Below are 23,130 nucleotides of genomic sequence, written 5' to 3' on the forward strand. Positions count from 1 at the left end.
CTTACAGTAATCTAATGGAAAAACCAGTGAATGAGTTTTCGGGGGTTTGTTGTGCAACACCGGATACGACCTTATGAGCAGCGTAAAAAATAACCAATTGCCCCGAGGAGTCATCGGCCTTATGGACAGAGACCTGCACAAGCTTTGCAGGAAATTCCAGAAAAGCTGTCCTGGGTTTGTGTGTGTGTGTGTGTGTGTGATCGTGTGTGTGTGTGTGTGTTTGTCTGTGCACTTTAAAAAGCAAACATGCTCTCTGGCCATTTGTTGGTGTCTCCCACAACAACCCGTTTTAACGCATTTCCTGCATTACAGTGCACGTGTCCATTACAGAGCAGAGAGAGGTTTACGACAGTAGCCCCTGAGGACACAACACACACAAAACAGGAAGCACAAGGACAACACACCCAAAAATCCAGACATGCAACCAATGTGAAAACACGTACAAAAACAAATGCTATACCAGAGGAAGGGATGGATAAACTGCTACTGACTATTTCAAGATCCAAAAACATTTCATTCATGGAGTTTAGTAAAACATGTGTTTCTTATCTGATCTGATATATATATCTAAAGTATAGGGAAATCATTGGTGGACCCTGTGTGGGGGACCAGTCCAGAGATTTCAACACATTTATCCTGCATCTGTCAACATGTATGGGACAGCCCGACTATTTCTGCTGCATCTATATCCAGCTTCCCAGATATTTCCCACAGATCCAACGAGCAGGAATGCAAACACATCGGCATGCAGCCATGTTTTCACCATATGTGTGTATACTGTGTCCTGCTAGGGAGGCAACGTGTGTGTGTGTGTGGGTGTGTGTCTCTAACTGAGCAGTGGCCACCTATTGAATTAACACTTCCTATTTGTATATATGACTACAGTGACTATCAACACCTTATCTCTCTCTCTCGCTCTCTCTCTCTCTCTCTCTCTCTCTCTCTCTCTCTCTCTCTCTCTCTCTCTCTCTCTCTCTCTCTCTCTCTCTCTCTCTCTCTTTCTGTGTCCATCACACACATACAGGACACGTTGAGTGCCGTGAGGACACACACTCTCGTCTGTGTTGCATAATGTGCCTGCAGAGCTGCAGTAAACAAGGGTTAACTTCCTCTTTCCAGTGAAACGTGAGAAGGAAGAAACTGTCTCTTCCCATCCACTTTTACACACAAACACACACATGCACGCAAAATCACACAAACAAAAACACTGTGTGAACCTCTGTCAGGGCTGTGTTCAAACAAGCTAACCACAGGAGAGGGTGCATTTAAAGAGGGAATATATATCTCTATATATAGAGAAAGAAAGTAGAAGGATGGGAGGAATCAGGAACCTAGTTTGAAGTTAAAAGTGGCGGTTTTCCAGGCTGTTAGGAAAACTCTTTCCTCTGTAACCACTGAAAGAAGGATTCTTAAAAAATGAGTCAGTGTGGTCGCCCCAGTTGGGTCTGACCCAACATGTATTTTACAGGAATGTGTGTGTGGTCCAGGTATTACTCGTGTTGTGGGGACCCACAACTATTGACACACGTGTATCATGAGGACTTTTCTTCCTTGCATGTATGAGTGTGTATCTATCCGTAGTGTATATGCATGGTTGGTCGGCCTATTAAACCGACATTCCAGGTAGTGTTCTCACGCTTCTTGTGCATCTCCTTTTTCTCACGCTGGTTGGCCACATACACACACACACACACACACACACACACACAGTACTCCGCCTCTTTACTTGGCCACCAGGTGAACAAAAACCCACCTCACACACACACACACCCCCTTTCCTGTCTCTTATGACAGAGAAGCTACCAAAACAAAGACAACAGGGTCACACACACAAACACACACACACACACACACACACACACACAAGGGAAAACAGGTAGATCTGCGTAAGAGGGGTGGGGAGACAAAGGCCGCACGGAGGGGAGGTGGAGGGGAGGTGGAGGTGAGATGTGGGAATGTGCAGGAACCAACGGGATGAGCTCATGCTCTCTCACGGCCCTGCCCCTGCCCACCTTGCGTGACTCATGCTTGGCAGGTGTGTTTGCAGCTGCAGGTCAGCGCAGGGTGTGTCCTCGCTACACGACTGTGGAACATGTTTCCTCAAGCACAAGTGGAGCCATTCATCACACCAGCGTTCCAACGGCTTCCCTTCGGTGTTACCGCACTCACCAGCGGGTCAAACCTATAGCTGCTGTCTGGACATACTCCTGGAGTTCTCCCGCCCGCCCCCTTTAGGTATATACACTCAAGTCAGAGAGAGGTCATGTGTGAATGCAGCAGGAGAAATGATCCAGAGCCAGTTTCTAACACATGACAGATGCAAAACTCAACAAAACTAAAAGAATGCAAAGATCTCAGGTTGAAAAAAGAGGAGAAATACACGTAGAGGATTACTGGAGAAGATCGCAAGATACGCACACGTTCCTGTTGTTGTGAACGCATCTCTAGCCCAATCTCCTGCGGCCTTCTCCATATGTGAAAAGCAAACTCCGGGAAATGTCCTCTCTCAATTTTCCCGACATTTTCCACAGTTCATGGCGTACGTGAGGATCGGCCACAGAAAGATGGCAGTTTCTGCAAGATGATTCCGAAAACAGAAGCCTGAAGAGTGTGTGGTGTAAGGACGGCAAATTTGGAAACCCTCGAGTATGCAGCGCTTTGAAAGTGACCACATCCCCCTGGAGAGAGCAGTGTGAGGGTTCCTTTTTTCGGAGCGGGCCCCGACTACACGTCCTGTGCTCCCCTCCCTGCCTTCGCCTCAGAGTGATGGATGTGGCTGGAGGAGACGGCACACGACCTGCAGTCAGCACACGGCCAAAAGCTCCTTAGAAGGAAACGCCATCTGCTTCTTCAGCTGCTGAGTGTCTATGACGCATGGGTGTGTGTTTCATTTTCAAACGGGTCTGTGTGTGGAATTTATGACGATGACACGTGAACCCAGAGGTTTGGATTAGGTGAAATTAATTGTCACTCTATCACCTGAGGCAAATATGAATGCATCGCTCTCATTGGGTCAACTGATGTTTCTATTTGGAGAAGAAATCCTGATGTGTTGGAGCATCTTTGTTACCCAAAAGAAATACATTCGGTCATCTGCCATCAATTTACCCTCGGCACAAGGTCGACATTGATGAAATTCCTCTTGTATGATATTGTGGTTATTACAACAATTCCAACACATTTTTTCATTGGAGTGGTGGAGGATTCTGATCTGGAGCATGGCAAGGACATCACATATTGCACAAATGCTTGTGATACACATATCCAAGACAACAAAACAATTATTTTGTCTTCGGTAACATGAAAGTTGATCAATAAATAATAATAAACAATAAACGTACTACCTGAGCTGTCTATAGTCAAGCACGTGGAGAAATGGAACTTGTTCATGCATTGACTTGTCAGATTCCTTTTGAAATATAACATTTTTAAAAGCCTCAACTAGTAACCAATGATGCTTAGGCCTCCTCTGGCCATTTTTCATTGATAAAAGATTTGATAATCCACGATTTAAGTAATGGTTTCAATTTAGAAAATGCATGCTTCTTTAATCTTATTGGCTTCAAAATCGAATGCATGGCTTCACTATATAACATCAGATACTGACTTCATCATGGCACACGCACACACACAAACACACACAAACACACACACACACACACACACACACACACGCACACACACAAACACACACACACACACACACACACACACACACACACACACACACACACACACACACAAGGTCGTCAGTTAAAAGCGTTGAAATGTTTTGAGGAGCACACACTGATGCAGCTCATGTTATGTGAATAATACATCTATTCATACAGAAAATGAGACAATACATCTTTAGACATGAATTTTTAATATATAACACAAGCATCTCTTAGTTCCTCTATATCTCTCCTCTCTCTCCCTCTTTATATATACGTATATTTATTACTTTCTCTCTGGAACCTGCTCTTGATATTCATCTGTCATCTTTAGTGAGGACCCCACATGTTTCACTTCCTCTAATCTCTGTGTCACCTTCATCTACATTCACCTTTTCTTCTGATAATGTTCTGAATTCTCATGGCTCAGGTCTTATCTCGGGCCGCTCTCTGTGACGCACAGAGCTCAGCAAGGACGCACGCTTTCTATTCAGTTTCCCTCTTGGCGTCTGAACTCACAGCGGTCCCACGCTGTTTTCAAAACGTTTCCATGCTGGAGAATGGTAAATGTTCTGTGTGTATAAAGCGCTTTTCTAGTCTTGATGAGCACTTGAAGCGCTTTACAGTTTGCCATTCACACTCACCTTCACACGGTGCATCTATCAGCGAAGCTTTTTTTCTTTTAGATGCGATTCGGGGTTCAGCCTCTTGCCCAAGGACACTTCAACACGCAGATCGGGGAAAACTGGGCTCGAACTGCCGACCTTTTGGTTGGAGGACGACCGCTCTACCTCTCATCCACAGTGGCCATCATGGAGGATGATGGAGAGGAAGAGCGACGGACAGTAAAAGAGCGCTGACGGACAACGGTGCCGCTCTTTTACATTTACATTAACACCGTTTACATCTTTAACATCTCGGGTCACAAAAGCCATATTCAGCCTGTGCAGTGACCCCGAGATGAGGTCATTTGCGTCTGTGAGAAATTCTCATTGAAAAGTACAAGCGATAAACATGAGGGGCAGCCTGCAGAGAGGGGGTGGAGGAGTGATGGGGGGGGGGGGGGATGGGGACGTCTCATTTGGGAATGATCACATTATTATATGAATGATGGAGGCCGGCAGTGGTGAAGGGAGGAGGATAAATAAATAATTAGGGAAACACACGGCCGAACAATACGAGGCCTCTTCTTTTCCAGGCAAAAAACCGAGGGCCGGTTAAATCATTCATAAAACAGAGGCATTGATTGATTCCCCCACTCGTGAGTATTCATCTCTCTGACAACGATCACAAAATGGAGCTCGAGATACAAAAGGTTTCCCTGGTTGGCTTCTCTTGTATCAGTCGGGTCTCACAGCAGGTTCTACCGAGCGCTCTGGAGAGACTGACACCGTCTGGAAGTGGGCCATCCGTTTCCTTCAATCACCGCGACGTGGCGAGCCGCTGACAGCCGTCCCCAGCCGAGTGATACCCCCCCCACCCCCCCCGAACGCTAATAAACAAACACACAGCCTCCCTCGGAGTCCCCCAGGTGGTCTCCTCCCTCGGAGTCCCCCAGGTGGTCTCAGTCAACACATTGAATGGAGCGTCACTCAATGATGGATAAAGAGAAAGACCGTCCGCCCATTGCTCATCTTCTCCTCCCCTCACCCCCCCCCCCCCCCCAGCTATCCTCTCCTCCACCGCCGCTCTCTTTGATCCACTTTTTCTTGTTTAGCTTCGGTGTCATCCATCTTGGGTGTTCCTGCCCCGCTCCGAGCTCCAGACGGGCCGAGGCTCTCTGGACGCCATCCCTCACCCGGCTTTCTCTGTGGGGACAAATGGGTCCCTGAGCGCCCCTGGTGAAAGATGAGCCTGTTTAAAACGCACAACCATTTTCTTTATCTTTTTTTCTTTTTGTTAATATTTCCCGTGTCTCTGACGTATGAGATCGCACGCATGTAAGATACATCCAGATACATGGAACACAGCTCCCGTTTTCCATACAAATGCCTCCGCTCCATTATTAAGGGATTTGTCAGAGATGTAGTGAGATGTTCTTCATACTGGTTCCATCTGCGGTGTGTACACATCTACACAAAGTTCAAACGGTTTCAACCAGGACCTTATTGCTGTTAAGTAAAATATGTGTCATGTCCGAGTTCTCCGTCGATGTGTGTGAAATGTTGTACGACTCATGATTGCTTGTGTAATGTCTATGGAATTGATTTTCTACAGTAGACAGCGTTTTAATATGAAAATGGAGATGTGACATATGCACATTTCATTTTCTCTGAATTAAATGAGGGATATCCTTTAAAAATGCATTAGTTCAGTCTTCCACTGTCTTACCTTGCCCAGGGCTCCCACTATATTTGTGCATACTGTCTGTTCATGATAGAAAACACAGAGTACAGCGCTGAGAGGTGTTTGAGCTGTGAAGACAGAGTGTGACAGACAGTTGAAGAACTTATGAGAAATAAACAACGCAATAACAGTGACAGTGTTTCTGTGTGAGTGTTCCAGGACCCGACTCAGTGGCTACTTACATCATATTTGACGCATGTTTACATTTTTGTCTTGACATAGTGTCGTGTGCTGTAGAAATTCTGCATGTATGAACATTCTGCACCGGCTTGAGAATGAACCCAAATGGATCCATGGAGTGGACGACCTGCAAACACCCGAAGCAACCAAATCACCTGGTTTTACACCTGAGGAGTATGTGTCATGAGCATGCTTCAGCTCAAGTGCTTGGTGGGCACACACAGATTTGTTATCCTATGTAAACATTATCTGTCCCCAAGACACAGACCCATGCTGCACGAATAAAGGAGAATTCACCTGCTTTACATTTTCTCATTATTTTCACGTAAAATCTAAAATGTTATCTTGAGAGATGATGTAAAATAATATGGATGACATATTTTCTCCTTAGAATTTTCCCAGAGCATCTCTCGTAATTCGATTCATTGGACATTAACTTAATCCAGGATTCCTCATCAGTGTTCAAACCCAAACTCTCCTGCCAGATAAGTCTTCCCCCCCCCCCCAGTCACCCTCACACCACATTAGCTGTTCTCTCGAAGAAGGTGAAAGCTGAACATTTTTTTTTAGTTTTTTAAAACTTTGTTATCCCGGCAACTGCGTAAGCACTTTCCTCAATGTACTTATTATTTGCACTATCAATGTCTGCTTTATCTTGTAGGTCAAACCGGGAGTTGTAGATAAGATTTGTGATTTCTTTTTTTTTCATCAGTAATCAGATTGTGCTCCTGAGAGGTTCTTCGAGTGCAACGGCTACAAATGCCTCCGGGGGAGGAGGTTCTGAAAGCGCTCGCTCCTTCCACCATATTTGTACGAGTAATGCATCCCCCCCCCCCCCCCCCCCCCCCCACCCCCCCCCCCCCCCCCCCCCCCCCCCCCCCCCCCCCCCCCAAAAGCTACAGGCCCAATGAAGCACAGGTACATTAAAACAGACAGAGGCTGGCAGGGGCGAGGTTTAGACTAGCAGACCAATAACAGGCCGGAGTTATGCAAGCGTTGGCCCGACCCGAGCTCCCAGCATCATAACAGCTTTAATGAAAACCAGAGACAGAGAGAGCATCGGCCAATGAAAAGCAGCAAAGCTCCCCAACAACACCGAGGACAGTTCACTACTCTCCACTTTACTCGTGAACGGCCTATTTGTCTTTTGGCCACTTTGCTCCTTTTTTTTAAATCTTTTTTTTCCCCTCCATGGTTGCGTCACTCTGTTTCTCTTTGCTCTCCCTCTCTCTTTTCGTCTCACTCACTTTCTCTCCTCGAGCGCGATAGGTTTTTCTCCCTTTGAGCGCTAGCAGGGCAACAACACATTCCTGTCCACATTCCAGCCTCAGGAAAAACAGTGTCCGGAACATAATAAAAGGCCAAGCACGTCATTTGTTTTTAAACCCACTTTGCTCGCTGGAACAAAGGCGCGCTGAGGGCAGGATCGGGCAGAAATGTGTTTGCGCGTAAGAGAAAGAGAGATTGAGATGGGATGTGTTTGTGTTTACGAGGATGTGCGTTCGCTTTTTCTCTCTGTGGTGACGATGAGTTTATACTCTCCCACCGCTCGGCCTCTGCCCGGCTGCACCACCTGAAACCCAAACGTGCGGAGGAGCTTGTATCATATCATATCATATGCTTTCCTATCATTCCTCTCCTCCTCCCCCTGTTATTGGCATTCTGTCCATCTTGTCTCGTTTGTCTTCCGCGCTCCAGATCCCTTTGAAATCCCCGGGTACACTGTGACCTTGTCTGGACTGTACCTGCCCTCTCAGGTCTCTGCCGCACAAACACACAGAGACGGACAGACACATGCACATGGCTGCACAGTGCACACACAGTCATTAGCATAGGACAGCTGATAAGAGGAGCCGGACCTTTTGGCGCTGTCCCAGTCGGCGCTTGTTTGTTGTGGAGACGGCCTTTCATTTGTGTGTGCTTGCACTTTGATAATTATCCGTGCAAACAACAGTCTCCCTGACAGAGGCGGCAGGTTGAAGGTCAGGCCGGTCGGAGCTGAGGTGTATCCTGGTGCTCAGAGAATCTCTTGACCTCTACATCCTGCCCGGAAAGATATCACTTTCACTCCCCGTCCTCTCATCACTCTGAGCGGGACCATAATTGATTTTGGTGGATAAGCCCCGGGTTTGGACATTTCCCATCATACAGCCCCATTTTTGTCTTTTGAATCCATCCAGTCCACTACATTGACCACAGCCCTCCCAGCTCCTCGAGTTCTCCACGTCTTCACGTCGCGGAAGTAACGGATACTCAGAGCTTCCGACCGACCAATCCAGTGCCCCGCTGACCTCATCCTGTTCTCCTCGGTGTCCGCTGCTCCCCGGCTACCAGCCCCATCAGTAGCTCAGGAAGCTAATAATCTCCTTCCTGTATCTGACACAGGCCGTGGCAGCATGCAGAGCCCGTGTGTTCGAGGGCTGCGCGAGTGTATGTGTGTACGCACGAGCACACTGATTATTCAGCCATAACGGAAGTCATAAAGACTTCCGCTGATCGCTATCAGTGTAGACAGAGGGAGTGGAGAGATAATACAGCCACGGGGTGTGTGTGTGAAACACTGGAGCCGAGCTGCACTGACACCCAAACAAAGCTGCTGCCTGAGAGGGCGGGAGATTCCACTAACCACTCCCATTATTTCTAAATGTCACTGAATGCCAGGCGGTGTCAGTTGGACGATGTGGTTGTACCACACTAATGTAAAAGTATGTTTTACAGTTGCATGACAGAGATGTGATTGAATGACAGCATCACCCTGACATACGAGTTTTATTCACTGGAAATATGTTCTAGTGCGCTGCTGCCGTTAAGCTGCCAAATAGTTTGCGGTTAGAGGATTAAAGACAAGATGCGGAGACGCAGCGTTTTGCAATGTCTTCTGGGAAACTGGTGTCGTGGAAATTTATCATGAGATTTGAAATAATGAGTTTCTCTGCCTTAGAGTTTTAAATATTAGCTCTGCAGAGCCAGCAGCATGGCTCAGAGTGCAACAACGAGAAGTTAAAAAGGAAGGTTTTTATACAATAAGATAAACAGGAAATAAAAAACAGAAAGCAGACAGGATGCTGTCTGGCATCACTGTTACAAAAAGAGGAATCAAATCCAGCGCACAGTTGCACAAATAAAGGTCATCAGGAGGTGGAAGACATTGATGTTGTATCAGCTCAGTGCACAGAAAACAGTCAAAACATTAGTAAGACATTCTTCACAGTAGTAAGACATTGATCAGTGAAATTTTCCATTACACTGGTTTAAAATGTGATGGCGTTGAGTCTCATTGTACATATTCTACGTGACATATGTAACATACCGAAAGTTCCATATGAGATTCAACCGATTTGAGGTGAGCATATAAACCTATGAAGTTCTGTTGCTTTAAATCGACTGTAATAAATTGGCAAAGTGTCACCTTCAGTGTCATGGTCTGTTTTCATTTGTGTCCATTTGTTCTTCGGATTTTGGGCAGAAATCTATAAATTTGTTGCAAATGATTTATCTGTGTTATAAGAGCTAGACAGAAGTATTTGTTTCGCAACCACTCAAAGTGCTTTACAGTACAAGTTGTATTCACCCATTCATTCATAAAGTATTTTTAAATGCGCTTTTTTCTTTCTTGTCAACCACCTTTCATACACTGTCGGCCCATCCTTCTTGCCCATGGACACTTTGGAATTCTGAGGTACCCGGTATCGAACCACCAACCTTCTGATGAGTGGATGATCCGCTCTCGCTCCTGCATCACAGCCGCTGACGTGTGCAGGGTTGTTTGGCCTTGGCGGAGCGCTGGGTTCCACTGAGAACCTTCAGTTAGCCAAATCCTTTGAAATTCCAAAATCAACAACGAATTAATCCAATTTGACTCTGCCTGTGTAGCCACACCATTTTCCTCTGTGCCACTGTTTTGCATATCTACTTTGGAACTCATTACACTTACTCTAAACCTGCTTCTGCACAAAAGATAAATAATCCGCAGCTAAAAAGGATCTGTGACAGAAATATGAGTTATTCATGTATTATTAACGTTTGCTTTAAAAGTACAAAGCCTGAAGGCCACAGTCATGAAGGTTCATATCTTAAACTGTTTGCTCGATGAAAATATGGAGAAAAACAAAGTGCTGGCAACGGCAACCGTTTTGTTACTGTGTTCTGTCTCTCAACCAGTTTTTCCATCTCCACTTTATTCTATTACCCTCTGTTGGCTTATGAAAAGGGTCTGTATGCCTAATCTGAAGTATACATGATGTAAACAAGTGCGATTTCACTGAACAATGATCATCAGTGAGAAATAGAATACACATCATTTATTAAAGTCGCTCTTTCAGAAAATGACTGTTTTTTTACACGTTCATGACCAGAACAACATCCTGTATCTCCCTGATACCAGCTGTGATGTCCACTTGGTGGTAACGGTGAGCGCGGGGTCACTCTCCATGTCCGATGGTATAAGTGATCTCACAGAGATGTCCCGCACAGGAAACATCAGGAGGCCAGAGTTTAACAACCCACCAATAAACCAGCAGTTCTTACAACCTGCTTTTATATGACCCAATATCACACGAGCACTCTGTGAGGACTTCAGGGACCAATAACGTGTGTCATTAATGACCGCTGCTAATCCTTCCTCTTGACCTGGACATGTCCTGTTAAAAGACGAGGAGTAGAGAAGACAGCGGGGGGCAGTTTCCAACGTTCGAGTCTCTACAAACAAATTCATATCTTATTCACGAGAACAGCACGTGAGACCATACTGAGCAAAATGACGCTAGGCAGCTTCATCACTTTGTTTCATCAGCTCCACCAGGGACGTTTTGTTTTCATGGAGCTTTGTTGGTTTTTCAGTTTTACATAAAATGATCATGAATCTTGGTGGAAGGATGTGATGTCTGTCAGGGAAGAACCCATTCACTTCTGGATTCTTTTCCCTGGCACATTATATTTTGGTGCACGCAGGATTTTTTTTTTTTTACACTTTCTTTGACTGTTTTTATGAATCATGATCTATTTACAAGCAAATAATTGATCTCATCAGAATACTTCAGTTTTTCATTTATATTTATCTCTATACTAGACAATCGTGTGTAGAGCTTTGTTTTGTCACAAACTTGGCGATTTCATAGACACAAAGCAAAAAAAAAGGGAAAGTTAATAGATTCATTCCTGTCGCTCTGTTTCTCTCTGAGTGTGTCGCTCTGTCGCTCTCTCCTCCGCTGCCTCACGCCACTTCCTCTTTTCTTTGTCGTGGTCTTGATGTTGTAATCCACACCTGGCCGGGCGCCAAGCGTGTCGACACCTGCTCCGGGCCGCCTGAGAAAAACAAGACTGAACAACAAAGAACAAATCCTTCCACCCCTCTGACCTTTCACTCCAGCGCTCGGTGTCTCCCTCACTGTTTTTCTGTGTTTCTCGTCTGAATGGCTCATGTGACTTCCTTCCTGTTGTTTTGACCCCCGGGGTCGCGCTGCCTCGGGGAGGGGTCAGCGTATCCTGCCGTTTGCTTATTAAAACACAATCTGAAAATCTAAGTCTCTATTAGCTCGCTCTCTCTCCCTCTTAACCACGCACACAGACACACACACACATGAGGGGGGGGGGGGGAGGGGGCAGCTGAATTTAATTGAACTTTAGAGGAACTCAATGACCAAGTTCTCCTCCTCTTTATGGTGCTCTCCGGGTGACCTTTCAGTCGGTGGAGGACGACAGACAGTGGGGGGAGGGGCTGGGTGGCCGCTGCCTCTTGTTATGGCTAACTCAAAAAAGCACAGGCCTGTTTTGGGTCCAAACACTAGATGTTGTGTAAAGAGATGAATATTAACAGCAGACAGACAAACGCTCGCTGCACGCCCAACTTGGGCAAATGGGTGAAAAGTTTCGAGGTGAACGCAAACCTTTACAATCCAGGTCATCAGGTGGTGAAGTCCCCCCCCCCCCCCTCCTTATAAATATCCCTCCAGATTTTAACACGAGTTATCAGAGGTCCTGCTATCTCCCTTCCCCCCCCCCCCCCCCCCCACAGTCCTTCTGTTCCTCTCTCACACCGCTCAGACACTTTGCCGAATCAGAACAAGCGTCAGAGGGGCCCCAGTGGATCCAGAGCGTCGTCATGGTTACAGATAAGGCTGTTGCGTTATCACTCTCTTCAGCGATGGAAAGCACATGACCGTGAACCCGAAGCACAATTGGTTTATGTGTGTGTTTGCGCACATGTATTTGACTATGGGCACTTGTCTTACGAGAGCACACACGCAGACGGGGGGGAAATGTGCCAGCGTCTGCGTGAACGGAATTCTTGAGGAAAACGAAAAGGGGACGTTCACTGCATGAGAATCACAATCCCCGAACTTCATCGCTGAGCTCATGCTCTGTGGAGCAATCTTTAAGTGTATATGAAAAACAACTCTTCACTTATCAAAAATGTTCCTGTCGAGAATGCCCTGGTATTTGTTCTGAGGGTGGAACACTCTGTCTTGCTCTATGTTTAATCTTCCTGTGTGTGTGTGTGTGTGTGTGTGTGTGTGTGTGTGTGTGTGTGTGTGAGTGTGTGTGTGTGTGTGTGTGTTGTAAATGCTTCACTCCGTGTACCTCAGATGACTGAGAGAAAGAGTTGTTCTCCACGCTGCTCTGACAGCTCTGCAGAATGCCGGGTGCTAAGCAGTCCAAATTAGATCCACTTTGGCTGCATAACGTTCTGTTCCCGGCCCTGGGAACGAGGAGCCCCCTGGCTCAGTGTCAAGCACACGCTGGAGTGCTTCTCAACACCTCATCCGAAGAGAGCAAGGTGACCTACTGGTGTCATGTCAGCCGTTTGGGCAGCGGGAGGGAGTCAAGAGTAGTAGTACTTTGGGCTATGGGCAGAAAGCCACGGACATCGGACTGGAAGGTCTCTGGTTTGACTCCTCGCAGTGACAAAAAAAAACCAACATACCTGGATGGACAACACCTGGATCTGTTCCAAAGTCCAAAGAGCCTACCCCCACTGTCTAACTGCCCCTGAGCAAGGCACCTTACTCCCCCAACATCTGCTCGCCGTACATGGTTGCTCACTGCTCTGTGTGTCCTGTGATGTTCACCAGATGGGTCAAAAGCAGAGGACAAATTTCCCTCATCTGCATGTGGTGTGACTGTGCATGTGTTTGGGATCAATAAATGTATCTTGTATCTGTAGAAGCTTCAGGTTTTCAAACACGTCTGTTATGTTAATGTTCTGAAACAGCTTTTTGCAAACATCACAAGACCTTGATGACCAAGTAAAGACAGCGTTAAGGAACGGTCCATCACCACACAGCAACAGCTTTGCAATTAAATATTTTCTTTATGTTATTGTATCACCTTAAAGCATGACCTTTCCATAACTTTAACTATGTAGTTTTTATGCGTTGTGGCTCCCAGGTAAAAGGGACAATAGTAGGGTTTCCAACAATGGTGTTAGTGCCGCTTCCTGGAAATTGAAGGGGGTTCATTCCTGTAACCCTTTTATCATCACCTGCCTCGCCCACCCTGTTGCAGCGGCCCTGCCTCAATCCTTAACATGGACTTGTTGGGCATCTGTGTGAAAAACAGGAACAGAATAGCTAATGTGACGTTAGCATTTGCACAGTTCAGGTTTCCTAACTGTCATGATCCCTTTACTTCTGTTTTGTGTTGTAAACATTAACCAATAGCATGATGGTGCCATCTTTACCACGAGACGCTCAGCGGCCAAAAAACAAACGCAAAACACCGAAACAGGTTTGTCACAAGACCTTGACTGAGCTCGAGCCCCTTAGTTTGGACATTTTCTGATTTCCACTGTGTCAGCTGTCGGCACAGTGACACAGGGGTTAGCACCTGGTCATCACAGGCTATTTAAAAATGCTCAAAGCATCTGCTCCTCCCACAATCCAAAAAATTGAATTAAAAATATCCACCATCTTGTACATTTGGTACCAGATTCTGCGCAGTAGTGACCGTGGGATGGAGGTGAGTTTTTTCCCCGTTGCTCGACTTTCTCCCACATTCCAGAGACACGTAGCTGAGGTCAGTTAGCGCCTCGAGGTGCGAGCGTGGTTTGCGTGAGTCGCCTCCAGTGATAGGCTGGCGACTCGTCCGAGTGTAGCCCGCCTCCCACTCATTATCAGCCAGGTTTGGCTCCAGCCTCCCCCCTCGAGACCCTCAAAGGGTAAGCGGTGTAGATAATAGATGGATGAATACACAGTTTCTCCCCGTTTCTTTTTCACACGTAAACCAGAACCCTGCTGAGAGTGTGCGCACACACACACACACACACACACACACACACACACACACACACACACACACACACACACACGTGTCATTGTGTGCTTATCAGGTGTCAACACTTAATTTTCTTGACAGACAATAAATGCAGATGGGCTGTTGATGCCTCCAAAAGGTAAATTAGAGTGGAGCCAGCAGTTCACTGTGGTACCATTCAAGTCCTCTCTCAGCCGTAAAGAGGAACCAGCCATGCTAATGAAATTACTTATAGCTCTTAAGCAGGGCAATTATGAGCTTTAATTAGCTCTTGAATGGCTGATTGGATAGTTAACTAATGCTTGATTAAAAATGCTACAGCGCTGACCGTCATTTACAGTCGGGGGAGGGGGGGGGGGGGGTCTATAGGCACAATGGGAACTTGGATTATTTTATGGAAACACACGTGCGTTCATGTGGGATCAAATAAAAATGTCTGGGCATTTTCCTCCCTACGTTTCTCACTGTATCTTCTCCAGATGTTCAGGGTATAAATGGTCTGGGGTTTTCTCTAATCTGTCATTTTACCGCTGTCAGCAGAGACAAATGAAGGAAGGAGGCTCGGCCACCGCACAGAGGCGTGGCCCGCAGCACAAAGCACAGAAACATCTGACATTTCCCCCCTTGACCGAGCTGCCGAGCAGTTTGCACACGGGTGGAATCTCGTACCGCATTAAACGTGTCTCTTCTGAATTTGCATACTGCTCAATTCATCACATGCCTAAACGTGCGGCGGCCATGGAGTGGAGGGTGTGCAAACCCCTGCTGGGTGCACTTTAGAGGAATTCCCCCCCCCCTCCCCCCCTGCTGCTCCTCGCCGGCTCATAGAAGGCAGTTTGCTTGTTGGAGGTTAATGTAAATATGACACACGGCAAAGAGAGTTCCTAGGAGAGACGACTCAGCGGAGAGAAGCAGCACAACACTGACAGGGCCTCCCGTTGCCATGGAAACCATAGAGGTTATCAACATAATTTCCTAGTTCCTCGGAATCCCACCGTTGCAATATTTCATAAATTTCCTTAATGCATCAGTGGTCGAGAAACGGACACACAAGGCGCGTGGTGTTATACAAACTGTTCTAATGTTATACACATGAGAGCAGGTGTTCAATTGGGTGCTGAGGTCAAATTTCTGTTGATTCCCTTTTCAATTTATGAAATGTGCCCTAAATGAGTGTGTAGCCACATTAATTACAGCTAATTGTTCCCTTATGAGTCCTCCTGAGCACCTCGCCCGACGCACATCTATGTGTTAACGTGCATGTCTGTGTCTATAGGAACAAAACAGTGTGTCTGTGTCTGTGCGACTTCGTCAGCAGCACAGAGCTCTGGTAATTGCCTTGTTAATTAGTTTTATCATCAGAGACAGTTTGACAATCTGCTGATTGCTGAGGAAAAAAAAGCAGAAGGGACGCAGGACGATTTCGGGGGCGGCTGCCTCTGTTCAGGGAGGGTGGAGCAGACAGGATTCATCTTCTGTTACTGATCTGCCGTCAGTGATTTATCACTTTGTTTTCATTTCCTATAGAGTCATTGTGATTCTACATCAAGACGCAGATAACACGAGAGTTCGCTGGATAATGATCGAGTTTAGATTTACAAACACTACTTACCTCGCTATGTGGGTTAATGAGAATAGTATAATACTAACACTCACTTTCCTTTTAGCTCCGTTTTTGGTCTCCACCAACTCTTAAGAGAAAAATTAGCAGCTGAAGCTAATTTACCCACTGTTTTTTACTGGTTAGTTGCTTAATTTCAGAGATTTTGTTGAGCTACTTCCAGAAATAAACTAAACTATAAACATATTCCTGATTTTACCAGAGCGGCTGCATGTGAGACGGCAAATGTCAGTTGCCTTCGATGGAGTTTAAGGTTTATTTTCTGCCAGCCCTCTAATAAGACATTAGGAAAATGTCAGAGTGAGCCCATGTGAGAATAGAGCAGGAAAGTGTCAATGACATTTCTAACGAATGCAAAAAGCTGAAGACAATACTACAAATATCTCCGGACAGAAAAGACAAGTCCTACACAAAGAAGACCCAGAGGAAGATGTCAAGTTGTTAAGGAGATAAGAATCAACAGCGGTGTCGACATAACCTAAACAAAAACGTGTGAGTACCGAGACAGAACCCTGATGCCAACCCCCCCCCCCCAGAGAAAGGAGGTCTCTGGTACTAAAATGCTCTTTACAGATGAGGAACTGTTGTGTTGGATATCATTCACTGAAGGTTTTTCCACTGCAAGCCGTGATCCATTGTTGATCCAAAACATTATTAAAGGCAGCGGTGTTGTTGTTGTGGACATATCGTGTGTGTGTGTGTGTGAATGTGTGTTGTGCCAGTGTCTCCTCCTGTGCGGCTCTGTGTCTTATCTGATGTTTCTAGGGCTGATCTGATGCGACGGATGTGTCTGAGGAGACAGAGCTCAGAGTCCTTAATTGAAATTTGAGACAGTGTTGAGATGATGTTATTGATTTTCCCGCCGACAGCGAGCATGGTGTGTGGAAGTCTGCGACGCTGTTGAGAGACGGGGGGGAAGAGGAAACAACAGCGAGGGTCAAAGCAGGATAAAGAAAACTGGACGGAGGGAGGAGGGAGAGCAGAGAAGGCAGGAAGGGGAGAGGAGGGGATTACGAGGTTAGGGCGAGGAGTAAAGTGGGGGCTGAAACGTGGACGTTATGGGGCCTTTAAGAGCTGCCATCCTTCATGTGGGTTACAAGTATAACCCTAAACCTTTGGCTATCATAAAGCTGGTGCAGACCCAGAGCTCGAGGAGTAACCCTTCCAGCCTCTGCCTTTTCTTTACAGCATCGATCAGACTGGAGCATGTCAGTCCCCAGGCTGTTTATAAACAACATAAAACCTACAAACCCTCCAACCACAGCTCAGGTAATCAATAGAGGTGGGAATTGTGTTTACTCCCGTGGTTCATGGCCTTTAAATGTCTCACATGGAGGGAAATCTTACAGCTTTCATTTGCCTCGTCTCTCACAAACAAACACAAAAGACAAACAGTACAGTATGTCCGTGTCTCTGGTGGATGTGTAGAGGTGGTTTGTCGACCGAAACAACGACTCAGGATCGATACCCTGCCGCTCATCATCCATAACACATGCAATGGTTCCCTCTTCCTCAACATCCCTGCAGCAAACATTCAGTGCTGGAGCAACAATCATCTGGTCAGCGCCATCATGAGGGGATGCAAACATTTTGGAAACAGTATTTTTGTTTGTCTGAACATTGTAAATGGGAGAACCATTAAAAAAAAATAACCAACCCTCATTGTTTTGTTTAATGAGCATTACAGCAGAGGATTCACTGTACAGGCTGAAAGTATAAATGCATATTAAATCAAAATCAAAGAAAAAGAGTGTGTAGGATATAGAGTCCTTTTTAATACTTAGGGTCTAAACTACAAGGGTTCAAAATATATACATTATATATATATATATTAGATTAAGTAAGTAGATTAAAGATGAGCATTTTGAATGTGTATCTGTGCAGTTTGTGTAAAAGAGGATACACCATTAACAGTTTTTTTCATTTTAATAAATTATATATATATATGTGTGATATAATAGAATAGTATAGGATCCTAATGAAGAAAATCTGTCATATTTAAAAGGACTGATGTGTGTGTGTGTGCGCAATTTGTTGCAGCTTGATAGAAGCTAATGAAGTGAGTAAACCGAATGTTGTTCTACAAATTAGTTTACAATTAGGCTAAGTAGGAAGTTGGTCATTTATTCTCATCATTAGAAAACTATCATTATGGTTTTTATCTAAAATGATGATCATGAGTGGGCGGCAGGGAGGGAGAGATCTGAAAAGTGTAATCAAACCGTTTTGGAAAAGAGATAAAAATGTGATAATGAATAGTAAGGGTGTGTGTAATTTTTTTAATTTGCATTTCAACCCCTTACAACGACTGTATTGAAAGATCGGCATTTCTTCAGCATGTATTTCATCGGTATAATTTATTTTAACTAGTTAGCATTGATGGCGCCAAACCAAGAACTGTCTGTAGATGAAAATGTCTAGTGAGCTACATCATGGTGAAGTGGATTCTGCCCAGTGTACGGACATAATCAAAAACCACTGAGATTTTTGTAGCTGCGACATTGTCTCTTACTCAAACCACTCATATACAAGCAATGATGCCATAAAGTCACATGAGAAAGTTGATCTTGCGCCATATCTCTGCAGCACTAAAAGGTTAATGTGGTTATTTAATGACTTTCATAATAAAACCCACATCTCAGAAAAGAAATGAGCGAGGTCCAGACCTCAGCAACCTCATAAATGACTACAGGGGCGATGGAGACTGAAGACAATCAGGGGAAACAGAAGATATATGGCCAAGGTGACCACATCCAGTGGCCCAGATGAGAGGCTGCGAGGAAGGGGCTGTGTGTTTGATTAAGGGCTTATTGGTTTAGCATCAGGGGCGGTTTGGTCCAAATTACCTCTTGGCCATTTACCCCCTCTGTGTAATGGTGGACCTTTTCAACCCGGAATAGATGACAACATGGCCCCGCTGCCACTTTCAGAGCGGCGGGGATAAATTAACAGTTGCTCGCAGTGACCTGAACAACAAACAACGGCCACATCTCTTCTTCCTCGTCATTTTTTTCTTTTAGACAAACCACAAAACAGTTAATAATCAACACAGATTATCAGTTGTTGTCCCTACATTTCTTTATATTCCAATCTATCATATTTATTACTCTCTGAACAGCACAACTACCTCAGCCTGATGTTGCATCTATCCTTCCCAGATATCATTTATACGTACATTTCTTCCTTCCTTCAACTATATTTGTCTCTGTATATGGTAAATTCATTATCTCAATTTAAAGGAGTCGTATAAAGCCTTTCACTTAAATACAAAATTTAATTTGAATTTCATTGACTCTATCCAGTATGATCACTTATACAGATTTTTAAATGGAGGGATTCAAAATATAGATCTCAGCTCTTTAACACAACACGTTGACCTCCACTATTCCCAAGATGCTGAGGTGCAGAGATAACGTCATTCATTTATAATAGGCTGGTAAAAGAAACACGTCGATAACAGCTGACATTGAAATGATCAATCACAGGCAAAGTGAAAAGATTTCTTAACTTAACTAGCAAACATCCCCAACTGGCTCATGTCATCTCTTTTCATCTCATGAACCTGTGGAAGCATTCAGTCGTCATAAAACGCAGAAGGTACTTTAGCTTGTCCGGTTGGGACGACATGGAGGCCTCTGTATCAATAATGATAACATGACATTACATTATTCATTTAACACATGAACAAAACAAACACGATGGGTCCTTGGGTTCTAAAAGGTAACGTTGGGAAATGAAGTTTCCAACCGTCATCCACTAAATCTATCAAACTGATAGAACAGAAAAATTTGACCTAATGACAGTGGGAGTCACAGAGAAAGGGAGCTGTAAATAATAATAACAATTAAAACCAACAACACAAACCCAGAGAGACAACTGAAGGTGTTGACCCTCTGACATTAACTTAGGACGTGAAACCTCCTTATATACCCTCCCAGCCAGGGAGGTCTCAGTCGATCCCATTGCTTCCGATGAGCTGGGGAACCTGTGAGCTGGATTCTGATCTCCATGTGATCTCCATGTGATTTCCATGTGATCTCCATGTGATCTCCATGGCCATAGCAGTGGCAGTTTGGAAAAGTTTCACTTTGAAGGGAGCCAAACACTGTTTCAGTTTGAGTAGAACATGAAAGAGGCAGGACATGATGAATATAGTCTGCTGCAGGAATCAAATGTGTTTGTTCACAGCACATCACTACCAGCATTTATCTTGAGCACCTCTCGAGTCTTCGTCAGAACCTTCTAGTCTTTTTGTCTTTTGGAAAATACCTAAATGTCCATGTACTAAGATAAAAGATGGAACATTTTATTTGAAGTTAAGAAATTATCAATATGATAAATCTTTTTTTAAACTAAACTAAACTAACTAGGAGCTGGTTGAGTCAAAATATATCGAACAGGTGCCTGCTGCAGTTTAATATAAACTCGAGCAACAGAGCAGATACAGATTAGAAGAGTTCATGTTCTGCTCCTTCTCCTCTGCTGTTCTGATCCTGGGTTGCTCCACACACCGGGTAGAGAATGAATCAGCACTCTCCCACACTCTAGGATTCCTCGGAATTACCTCAGTGGATTATTTATGTGGGAAGATACAGTTGGGTTGTTGAGTTGGCGGAGCTGCTACTTGTCTTGACCTGATTGTGAACAGAAAACCACCACAGGTTCAAATACCTGGAAGGGCGGCCTGTCGCTCTGGGAAATGTCACCGCTCATCATTCATCGTAATGTCACTGCAAACATGTTCCACCTCTTCAAGGGGCTGGCTCACATGAAACATCTCCCACCTCGAGTAATTAGAGTTTTCCTTTATCCTGAAAGTAATGCACACATTTAAAAATCAACAGCAGCATGTCTTTCAACTCAGGAGATGAGTGAACTAGTTAACTGTGGTTTATCAGCCACACCTTTAATCACCTTCATATACTTGTTCAGCTCCACTGATCATGGAACAGTCAGAATCTCGTTTGCAGCAGAAACTGGCACCGAGATACGATCTTTGTTAGTCAATACGTTTTCCTTTATTTTCTCCCTGCTGCCTGCCTTACCCACAATGCAACGTGGACCACCTGGTGATGGAATACGATATGGGTTAAAAATCCTGCCTCCTCCATGTTAACAGCTAGTTCTAATCACATTGACGTTGATTCGTTTATTTTTGATGAGGTAAACATTTTTGTGAAGCGTCATGAGTAACAGCTGAGACTGACTCGTGATTGGTCAAGTGCGTGTATTGGACCACCCCCCCATCGCTACTTTGCAGACTGGATATTAAAGCTTGCTTTTTGGATACTGGGATAAAATATGATACCTTACAGTCTGTCACCTTGACCAGTTAGGTTGTTACCGTGCCCAGTCGATCTGATATATAATAAAATAAAACTGATAAGGGCCATTTTGCATATGACAGGATAAGAAAATATATTTAAAAGCTGCTCCTAGCGTGTAGACACACACACACACACACTGGCATTGACACAATTGTGCTTTATTGCTGTACAGGTACAGTTCTTATAAAACATTGGGAACATAATAATTATGAAATATCACATACAATCTTTTTCTTTCCACAAACACGTATGTATGCAGGTTTAAAACATATAAACCGTATGTTATGTACAATAAAAAACAAAAACAAACGCACACTATGAAAGGCAGTGAGATACTGCTCTTCAGGTGCCGAGACATCGTGTCGCTCTGGACAAATACACATGGACTGGGGAACAACAGAATGGCCGTTGTGCGCTGGCTGTAGCACCACAGAGCTGATCTGAGTCCTGACTGACAGAGATGACTGGCAGTAATCTGGCTGCCGGGGTTTGACAGGAGGTTGGTCACAAGAGGTCGGATGTGATGGAGGAGATACGAGCATGGAGCGGTCAGAGACGGGAACAGTGCCAGTGATTCACAGTGCAGGGGGAAGCAGTTCTTCACATTAGACAGCCTGCTTGTATATAAATCCCTTTAGCACGAGCATGTTGTACTGGGATGGGTCCAGCACGTGGCCATGCAAGGTAAACAGTAATGATACGCTTTAATAGACAATAAAAACTCTCCTCATCACATGTCAGTAAACTGTCAAATGTTCCCACATGAAAACCAGAAGCCTGATGATAATGATGGACAGATACAGAGGCTCCTTCACTGGCACTGATGTTGTCGACTGGCTTGATCCTAGTTCCTGTCTGTTGTGTTTGATGAGTTTAAATCCATGTGTGAATGAGCTGAATCGCACCACGATGAAAACGTCCGACACAGTTCTGCAGCACATGCAGCCCCAGTCGCAGTGAACGACGTGTGAATCATGGAGCAACTAAATAACTCATCATCCTTAACTTGATTTGTTTTTAAATCAAACCAAGTGCATACATAACTTTTTTGAAGATAATAATCACATCAAGCAGTCAGGTACACTTGTTAGATACAAGCGCATGTTCCAGTAATAAGTTACAGAGGGTCTTATTGATGTGCGCAGGCAGAGAAATTAAAATGCGCATTTATACATTCAGCCAGCCAGTCGAAAAAAAGGTGTGATTCTCCGTCTCTGTTGTGATCGTCACTGGTTTCTTTGTCCTCTCGAAGATTTGTGCGCCTTCGCACATCGACAGCAGCCCGAGATCGATCCTGTGATGGTGCTGCTAATTTGTGAGGCTGAATCAATCAGACACATCGCGGGTGATCAGTGGGAATGAGAAATCCATCAGAGCTACTGATACTCTGCGGCTCTAACAATCCCGAACCGACCTGCAAATATCAACCACCCTGTCGAGACACACCCAGCCCATTACCGGAGTCAACACCACACCACATAAACACTGTGCAATAAAACATCCATATACAACGAAAACATCCGCCTTGCATCATAGGAACAGAACAACGGGTTCAGGAGGGGGCAACAAATAATATTAAATAGAGTATAAAGGATTTCGTAGCCATAGACAATCATCATTCTGAAAAAAAAAGATATTCACATTTTAAAATAAACCTCTTCTCTTTACCTTAGTCATTGCATCGAACCCAAGACATTCTTACATCCCAGTTTCACCTTCGTACAAAGTTTCATCTCCTCCTCGTCCTTCACTT

This window comes from Pleuronectes platessa, chromosome 14 (genome assembly GCF_947347685.1).
Source record: "Pleuronectes platessa chromosome 14, fPlePla1.1, whole genome shotgun sequence".
NCBI lineage: Eukaryota > Metazoa > Chordata > Actinopteri > Pleuronectiformes > Pleuronectidae > Pleuronectes > Pleuronectes platessa.